This window comes from Patagioenas fasciata, chromosome 22 (assembly GCF_037038585.1).
Source record: "Patagioenas fasciata isolate bPatFas1 chromosome 22, bPatFas1.hap1, whole genome shotgun sequence".
NCBI lineage: Eukaryota > Metazoa > Chordata > Aves > Columbiformes > Columbidae > Patagioenas > Patagioenas fasciata.
The window spans coordinates 8,564,312-8,572,803 of record NC_092541.1 but is presented as its reverse complement, the minus strand read 5'-3'; the positions used below and the strand labels follow the sequence as shown (position 1 = coordinate 8,572,803).

Here is an 8,492-nt window from a genome sequence, read left to right as displayed (position 1 = left end):
GACGTCCCAGGACCCCCCTTTGTCCCCAGGGCCCATTGTGACATGCTGGGGACCCTCCTTGTCCCCAGGGCCCATTGTGACATCCAGGGGACCCCCTTTGTCCCCAGGGCCCATTGTGGCACCATGAGGACCCTCTTTGTCACTGGAGCCCATTGTGACATCCCAGGACCCCCCTTTGTCCCCAGTGCTATTGTGAAATCCTGGGGACCCCTTTTGTCCCCAGGGCCCATTGTGGCACCATGGGGAACCCCTTTGTCACTGGGGGCCATTGTGACATTCCAGGATTCCACTTTGTCCCCAGGGCTCGTTCTGACACCTTGGGGACTCCCATTGTCCCCAGGGCCCATTGTGACATCCTGGGCAACCCCATTGTCCCCAGGGCCCATTGTGACATCTGGGGGACGCCCTTGTCCCCAGGACCCATCGTGGCACCGTGGGGACCCTCCTTGTCACTTGGGCCCATTGTGACACCATGGGGACGCCCCCCTTTGTCCCCAGTGCCCATTGTGACATCCTGCGGACCCCCTTTGTCCCCAGGGCCCATTGTGACATTCAGGGGACCCACCATTGTCCTCAGGGCCCATTGTGACATCCCAGGACCCCCCATTGTCCCCAGGGCCCATTGTGACATCCTCGGCACCCCCTTGTGCCCAGGGCCCATTGTGACATTCAGGGGACCCCTCTTTGTCCCCAGGGCCCATTGTGACGTCCTGGGGACCCCCCCTTGTCCCCAGGGCCCATTGTGACGTCCCAGGACCCGCCATTGTCCCCAGGGCCCATTGTGACATCCTGGGCATCCCTCCTTGTCCCCAGGGCCCATTGTGACGTCCCAGGACCCCCCATTGTCCGCAGGGCCCATTGTGACATCCTGGGGACACCCCCTTTGTCCCCAGTGCCCATTGTGACATCCTGCGGACCCCCCTTTGTCCCCAGGGCCCATTTTGACATTCAGGGGACCCACCCTTGTCCTCAGGGCCCATTGTGAGGTCCCAGGGCCCCCCATTGTCCCCAGGGCCCATTGTGACATCCTCGGCACCCCGTTGTCCCCAGGGCCCATTGTGACATTCAGGGGACCCCACATTGTCCCCAGGGCCCATTGTGACATCCTGGGGACCCCACTTGTCCCCAGGACCCATTGTGACACTATGGGGACCCCCCCTTGTGCCCAGGGCCCATTGTGACACCGTGGGTACCACCCTTGTCTGCAGGGCTCATTGTGACATCCCAGGACCCCCCATTGTCCCCAGGGCCCATTGTGACATTCAGGGGACCCCCCTTTGTCCCCAGGGCCCATTCTGATACCGTGGGGACCCCCTTTGTCCCCAGGGCCCATTGTGACATCCTGGGGACCCTCCTTGTCCCCAGAGCCCATTGTGACATCCAGGGGACCCCCTTTGTCCCCAGGGCCCATTGTGGCATCATAGGGACCCCCTTTGTCACTGGGGCCCATTGTGACATCCTTGGGACCCCCCCTGGTCCCCAGGCCCCATTGTGACATCCTGGGGACCCCCTTTGTCCCAAGACTTCATTGTGACATCCTAGGGACCCCCCTTGTCCCCAGGGCCCATTGTGACATCTGGGGGACGCCCTTGTCCCCAGGACCCATCGTGGCACCGTGGGGACCCCCATTGTCACTTGGGCGCATTGTGACACCATGGGGACCCCCCCTTTATCCCCAGTGCCCATTGTGACATCCTGCGGACCCCCCTTTGTCCCCAGGGCCCATTGTGACATTCAGGGGACCCACCATTGTCCTCAGGGCCCATTGTGAGGTCCCAGGACCCCCCATTGTCCCCAGGGCCCATTGTGACATCCTCGGCACCCCCTTGTCCCCAGGGTCCATTGTGACACTATGGGGACCCCCCCTTGTCCCCAGGGCCCATTCTGACACCGTGGGGACCCCCTTTGTCCCCAGGGCCCATTGTGACATCCTGGGGACCCCCTTTGTCCCAAGACTTCATTGTGACATCCTGGGGTCCCCCCTTGTCCTCAGGGTCCATTGTGACAGCCCAGGACCTTACATTGTCCCCAGGGCCCATTGTGATATCTGGGGGACCCCCTTGTTCCCAAGGCCCATTGTGACATCCTGGGGACCCCACCTTGTCCCCAGGGCCCATTGTGACATCCCAGGACCCCCCATTGTCCCCAGGGCCCATTGTGACATCCTCGGCACGCCCTTGTCCCCAGGGCCCATTGTGACATCCTGGGGACCCCCCCTTGTCCCCAGGGCCCATTGTGACGTCCCAGGACCCCCCATTGTCCCCAGGGCCCATTGTGACATCCTGGGGATCCCTCCTTGTCCCCAGGGCCCATTGTGACGTCCCAGGACCCCCTATTGTCCCCAGGACCTATTGTGACATTCAGGGGACCCCCTTTGTCACTGGGGCCCATTGTGACACCATGGAGACCCCCGCTTGTCCTCAGGGTCCATTGTGACATCCTGGGCACCCCCCATTTTCCCCAGGACCCATTGTGACATCCTGGCCATCCCCTTCCTCCCATGGCCCGTTGTGGCACCATGGGGACCCCTCTTTGTCCCCAGGGCCCATTGTGACATCCTGGGGACCCCCCCTTGTCCCCAGGGCTCATTGTGACATCCCAGGACCCCCCTTTGTCCCCAGGGCCCATTGTAGCACCATGGGGACCCCCTTTGACCCCAGGGCCCATTGTGGCACTATGGCAACCCCTTTTGTCCCCAGGGCCCATTGTGACATTCTTGGACCCCACTTTGTCCCCAGGGCCTATTGTGACACCATGGGGACCCCTCCTTGTCACTGGGGACCCATTGTGACACCATGGGGACCCCCCCTTGTCCTCATGACTCATTCTGACATCCTGGATGCCCCCCATTGTCCCCAGGGCCTATTGTGACATCCACTGCACCCCCCTGTCCCCAGGGCCCATTGTGACATTCAGGGGACCCCTCTTTGTCCCCAGGGGCCATTGTTACATCCTGGGGACCACCCCTTGTCCCCAGGGCCCATTGTGACGTCCCAGGACCCCCCATTGTCCCCAGGACCCATTGTGACATTCAGGGGACCCCCTTTGTCACTGGGGCCCATTGTGAAATCCCAGGACCCCACATTGTCCCCAGGGCCCATTGTGACATCCTGGGGACCCCCCCTTTGTCCCCAGTGCCCATTGTGACATCCTGCGGACCCCCCTTTGTCCCCAGGGCCCATTTTGACATTCAGGGGACCCACCATTGTCCTCAGGGCCCATTGTGCGGTCCCAGGACCCCCCATTGTCCCCAGGGCCCATTGTGACATCCTCGGCACCCCCTTGTCCCCAGGGTCCATTGTGACACTATGGGGACCCCCCCTTGTGCCCAGGGCCCATTGTGACACTGTGGGTACCACCCTTGTCTGCAGGGCTCATTGTGACATCCCAGGACCCCCCATTGTCCCCAGGGCCCATTGTGACATTCAGGGGACCCCCCTTGTCCCCAGGGCCCATTCTGATACCGTGGGGACCCCCTTTGTCCCCAGGGCCCATTGTGACATCCTGGGGACCCTCCTTGTCCCCAGAGCCCATTGTGACATCCAGGGGACCCCCTTTGTCCCCAGGGCCCATTGTGGCACCATAGGGACCTCCTTTGTCACTGGGGCCCATTGTGAGATTCCAGGACCCCCGCTTTGTCCCCAGGGCCCATTGTGACATTCTGGGGACCCCCTTTGTCCCAAGACTTCATTGTGACATCCTGGGGACCCCCCTTGTCCTCAGGGTCCATTGTGACAGCCCAGGACCTTACATTGTCCCCAGGGCCCATTGTGATATCTGGGGGACCCCCTTGTTCCCAAGGCCCATTGTGACACCCTGGGGACTCCCATTGTCCCCAGGGCCCATTGTGACATCCCAGGACCCCCCATTGTCCCCAGGGCCCATTGTGACATCCACTGCACCCCCTTGTCCCCAGGGCCCATTGTGACATTCAGGGGACCCCTCTTTTTCCCCAGGGCCCATTGTGACATCCTGGGGACCCCCCCTTGTCCCCAGGGCCCATTGTGACGTCCCAGGACCCCCCATTGTCCCCAGGACCCATTGTGACACTATGGGGACCCCCCGTTGTGCCCAGGGCCCATTGTGACACCGTGGGTACCACCCTTGTCCGCAGGGCTCATTGAGACATCCCAGGACCCCCCATTGTCCCCAGGGCCCATTGTGATATTCAGGGGACCCCCCTTTGTCCCCAGGGCCCATTCTGATACCGTGGGGACCCCCTTTGTCCCCAGGGCCCATTGTGACATGCTGGGGACGCTCTTTGTCCCCAGGGCCCATTGTGACATCCTGGGGACCCCCCCTTGTCCCCAGGGCCCATTGTGACGTCCCAGGACCCCCCATTGTCCCCAGGGCCCATTGTGATATGCTGGGGAGCCCTCTTTGTCCCCAGGGCCCATTGTGAAATTCAGGGGACCCCAACTTGTCCCCAGGGCCCATTGTGACATCCTGGGGACCCCATTGTCACCAGAGCCCATTGTGATATCCTGGCGACCGCCCTTTGTCCCCAGGGCCCATTGTGACATCCCAGGACCCCCTTTGTCCCTGTCGAGGGTTAGGATTGCGGGCTGACAATCAAACCCTGGCAGATGTGTTGTCAACCTCCTCTCCCCCCCCCAATTCCCTCTTTTGCCCCTCCCTCTCCCCCCTTCCCACTCAGCACAGGCGATCGGGAGGGGAAGAAGCACAGAGGGGAGAGAGCTGGAAAAGTTCAAGATGTTTTACTGATGCTACTGATAAGAACAGAGAAAATAATACAAATATACAAAACCCATCTTGTAAGTCTGAGCAACTGCAGAGCCAGCACCCAAAGTCCTGGATCAGACTCTGCAGCCAACCGGAGCTGGATTCAGTCTCTCACTGGCCTCAGTTCGCAGGGACGACCAGCAAGGTCCTCTCCTGATGTCGGCCATGAGGAAAAAAGGGAGAAAGGGAAAAGGGGCGAGATCCTCGTGATCTCCCACTTTTATATGAAGTATTCACGTGAATGGAATGTTATTCACCGTTGGTCAGTCTCTCGATCACCAGTTTCTCGTTGCCCCTCTCGCGAGATGTCCATCTGTGCTTGTCAATAAGTTTTCATTCCCTTGCTGGGTTTAACCAAAACATGTGTCTGGTTCTCCAGGAAAATGCAGCTGACATGAAGGCTTGAGCTGACAGGCAAATTCACTAAAAGAGAAACTTGTTTTTAACAAAACCAGGACATTCCACCCCTTATCATATGACATTCACTGAATACTTAAACCTTATCAATACAATCTATCAATACAATCTAATTAATCACTACTACTATATATATATACATATGTACATATATACACAGGAGTAATTAATCAGTGGACCATCCTTTGAAAAGTTCATTAAGTTCATTTTGTCACCACAGTCTCCCAGGGCAGGGAAAATGGTCCAAGTGCATCTCATGACCCCTGTTGGTGGGTTAAGGACACCAACTTCCAAGAAGGTGTCGGGCGCCACTCGAAGAAGCCAGCGCTGGTTTCATCACCATTGTCTTGATCTGAAAGACACTTATTAAACATTGTTAGTGCGGCAATTCCCATCGTACAGTTCAGCATTGCACATTTTCACCTAAAATCAAATCCCCTTGAGGTGCACACCGAACTTCTCCATCCTTAAGCATCACCCACCAGGTGCTGCCAGGTCCCTGGGCAAAAACAATCCCACGAATAGGTTTGCCTGTGCCCGAGGCAGGAGGAACCCAGACTGCCTTTCCTAACATATTTTCCATGTGTACTACAGGGACTTTATCTCCTTCCACAGTCCATAGAATTTCTGATTGGGCAGGCCCGGCTCGATTGGTTGATCCCCTGGTGTTGACCAACCAAGTGGCTTTTGCTAAATGTGAATCCCAGTTTTTAAAGGCTCCACCACCAAGTGCCTTTAGTGTAGTTTTTAACAAACCATTGCACCTTTCAGTTTTCCCAGAGGCTGGTGCATGATATGGAATATGATACACCCACTCAATACCATGTTCTTTGGCCCAATTGTCTATAATACTGGTTTTGAAATGAGTACCATAGTCTGATTCAATTCTTTCTGGCGTACCGTGCCTCCAAAGGACTTGCTTCTCAAGGCCCAAGATGGTATTTCGGGCTGTAGCATGAGGTACGGCAGATGTTTCCAACCATCCAGTGGTTGCTTCCACCACTGTAAGTACATAACGCTTACCTTGACGTGTTTGTGGAAGTGTAATATAATCAATCTGCCAAGCTTCTCCATACTTACACTTTAACCATCGCCCCCCATACCATACAGGCTTTAACCGTTTTGCTTGTTTGATTTCGGCGCAAGTTTCACATTCATGAATAACCTGTGAAACAGTGTCCATAGTTAAATGCACCCCTCGATCATGAGCCCATTTATATGTTGCATCTCTACCTTGATGCCCTGAAGCACCATGGGCCCACCGAGCTAGGAAAAGTTCACCTTTATGTTGCCAGCCCAAGTCCACCTCAGCTACTTTAATCTTAGCAGCTTGATCTGCTTGTTGGTTGTTTCGATGTTCCTCGGTGGCTCGACTTTTAGGCACATGAGCATCTACATGACCAACTTCCCCAGGCAGGCTCTCCAGCCGAGCAGCAATGTCTTCCCACAGCGTGGTTCCCAATGGTTTCACCTCTGCGCTGCCAGTTGCTTTTCTTCCATTGCCGTAGCCACCCCCACAAGGCATTTGCTCCCATCCATGAGTCAGTATAGAGACAAAGCATTGGCCACTTCTCTCGTTCGGCAATGTCCAAAGCCAGCTGGATGGCTTTCACTGCTGCAAACTGACTGGATTCACCTTGTCCTTCAGTGGCTTCTGTAACTTGTCGTGTGGGACTCCACACAGCAGCTTTCACCTTCGATGTTTTCCTACAGACGACAGGATCCACCTGTGAACAGTGCACACTGCTTATCAGTCTCTGAAAGCGGATTATATGGTGGTGCTTCTTCAGCACGTTTTACTTCCTCCTCATCTGCAGACATCCCAAAGTCTTTGCTTTCTGGCCAGTCTGTAATCACTTCTAAGATCCCTGGACGGTTGGGACTTCCAATCCGAGCTCATTGCGTGATCAGTGCAATCCATTTACTCCATGTAACTTCGGTGCCATGATGTGGAGAGGGAACCGTCCCTTTGAACACCCAGCTCAGCACCGGCAGTCGAGGTGCAGGAGGAGCTGTGCTTCAGTGCCCATCACTTCTGAAGCAGCTCCAACTCCTTCATATGCTGCCAGTATCTCCTTTTCAGTTGCAGTACAGTTGGCCTCATATCCTTTGTATCCTCGACTCCAAAAACCTAAGGTTCGACCTCGGGTTTCTCCTGGTGCTTTCTGCCAGAGGCTCCAGGTAAGTCCATTATCTCCGGCTGCGGTGTAGAGCACATTTTTAACACCTAGTCCAGTTCGGACTGGTCCAAGGGCCACCGCATGAGTTATCTCACGCTTCATTTGTTCAAAGGCTTGGCGTTCAGGGCCCCACTCAAATTGGTTCTTTTTACGAGTCACTCGATAGAGAGGGCTCACAATGTGGCTGTAGTCAGGAATGTGCATTCTCCAAAAACCTACAATGCCCAAGAAAGTCTGTGTCTCCTTTTTATTAGTAGGTGGAGACATTGCTGTAGTTTTGTTGATCACCTCCATTGGGATCTGACGACGGCCATCTTGCCATTTTATTCCTAAAAACTGGATCTCCCGTGCATGTCCCTTGACCTTGCTTCGTTTTATGGCAAAACCAGCATCCAAAAGAATAGGAATTATTCTCTCACCTTTTTTGAAGACTTCTTTCGCTGTGTCGCCCCATACGATGATGTCATCAATGTATTGCAAGTGTTCTGGAGCTTCACCTTGCTCCAGCGTGGTCTGGATCAGCCCATGGCAGATGGTAGCACTGTGGTCCCTGGGGTCATTGGTTGGGTCATGGAGTCACTGGTTGGGTGATGGGGTCATTAGTTGAATAATGGGGTCATTGGTTGAATGATGGGGTCATTGGTTGGGTCATGGGGTCACTGATTGGGTGATGGGGTCATTGGTTGAATGATGGGGTCATTGGTTGGGTTGTGGAGTCACTGATTGGGTGATGGGGTCATTGGTTGGGTTCAGGATTGGTTGGTTGGATGATGATGATGATGGTTGGATGATGATGGTGGTTGGATGATGATGGTGGTTGGATGATGATGGTGGTGGTTGGATGATGATGGTGGTTGGATGATGATGGTGGTTGGATGATTATGGTGGTGGTTGGATGATGATGATGGTGGTTGGATGATGATGGTGGTTGGATGATGATGGTGCTCTATGCCAAGGATGCACGGAGCATCTGGGCCAGTCACAAGAGGATGCTTTTGGATATTGGGGTGCAGGGCTTTGGTGTGAAGGTTCGGGAGACAGACTTTTGGGTGCAGGGATTTGGGCACCAAGAGTTCTGGGTGCAGCATTTGGGTCTGCAGGGTTCAGGTGTTCAGGACCTGGGGGTGCAGGACTTGTGGGCTGGAGGATTTG

General features: G+C 55.6%; 1 long non-coding RNA gene across 1 annotated transcript; it reads left to right on the top strand.

Annotated features, from left to right (window-relative positions):
• Positions 1 to 6,419: 6,419 nt before the first annotated feature.
• Positions 6,420 to 7,741, top strand: LOC139829620 (uncharacterized). Its single transcript, XR_011742191.1, has 2 exons — positions 6,420 to 7,341; positions 7,595 to 7,741. It is a non-coding gene; the product is annotated as an uncharacterized lncRNA (long non-coding RNA).
• The last annotated feature ends 751 nt before the right edge of the window (positions 7,742 to 8,492 follow it).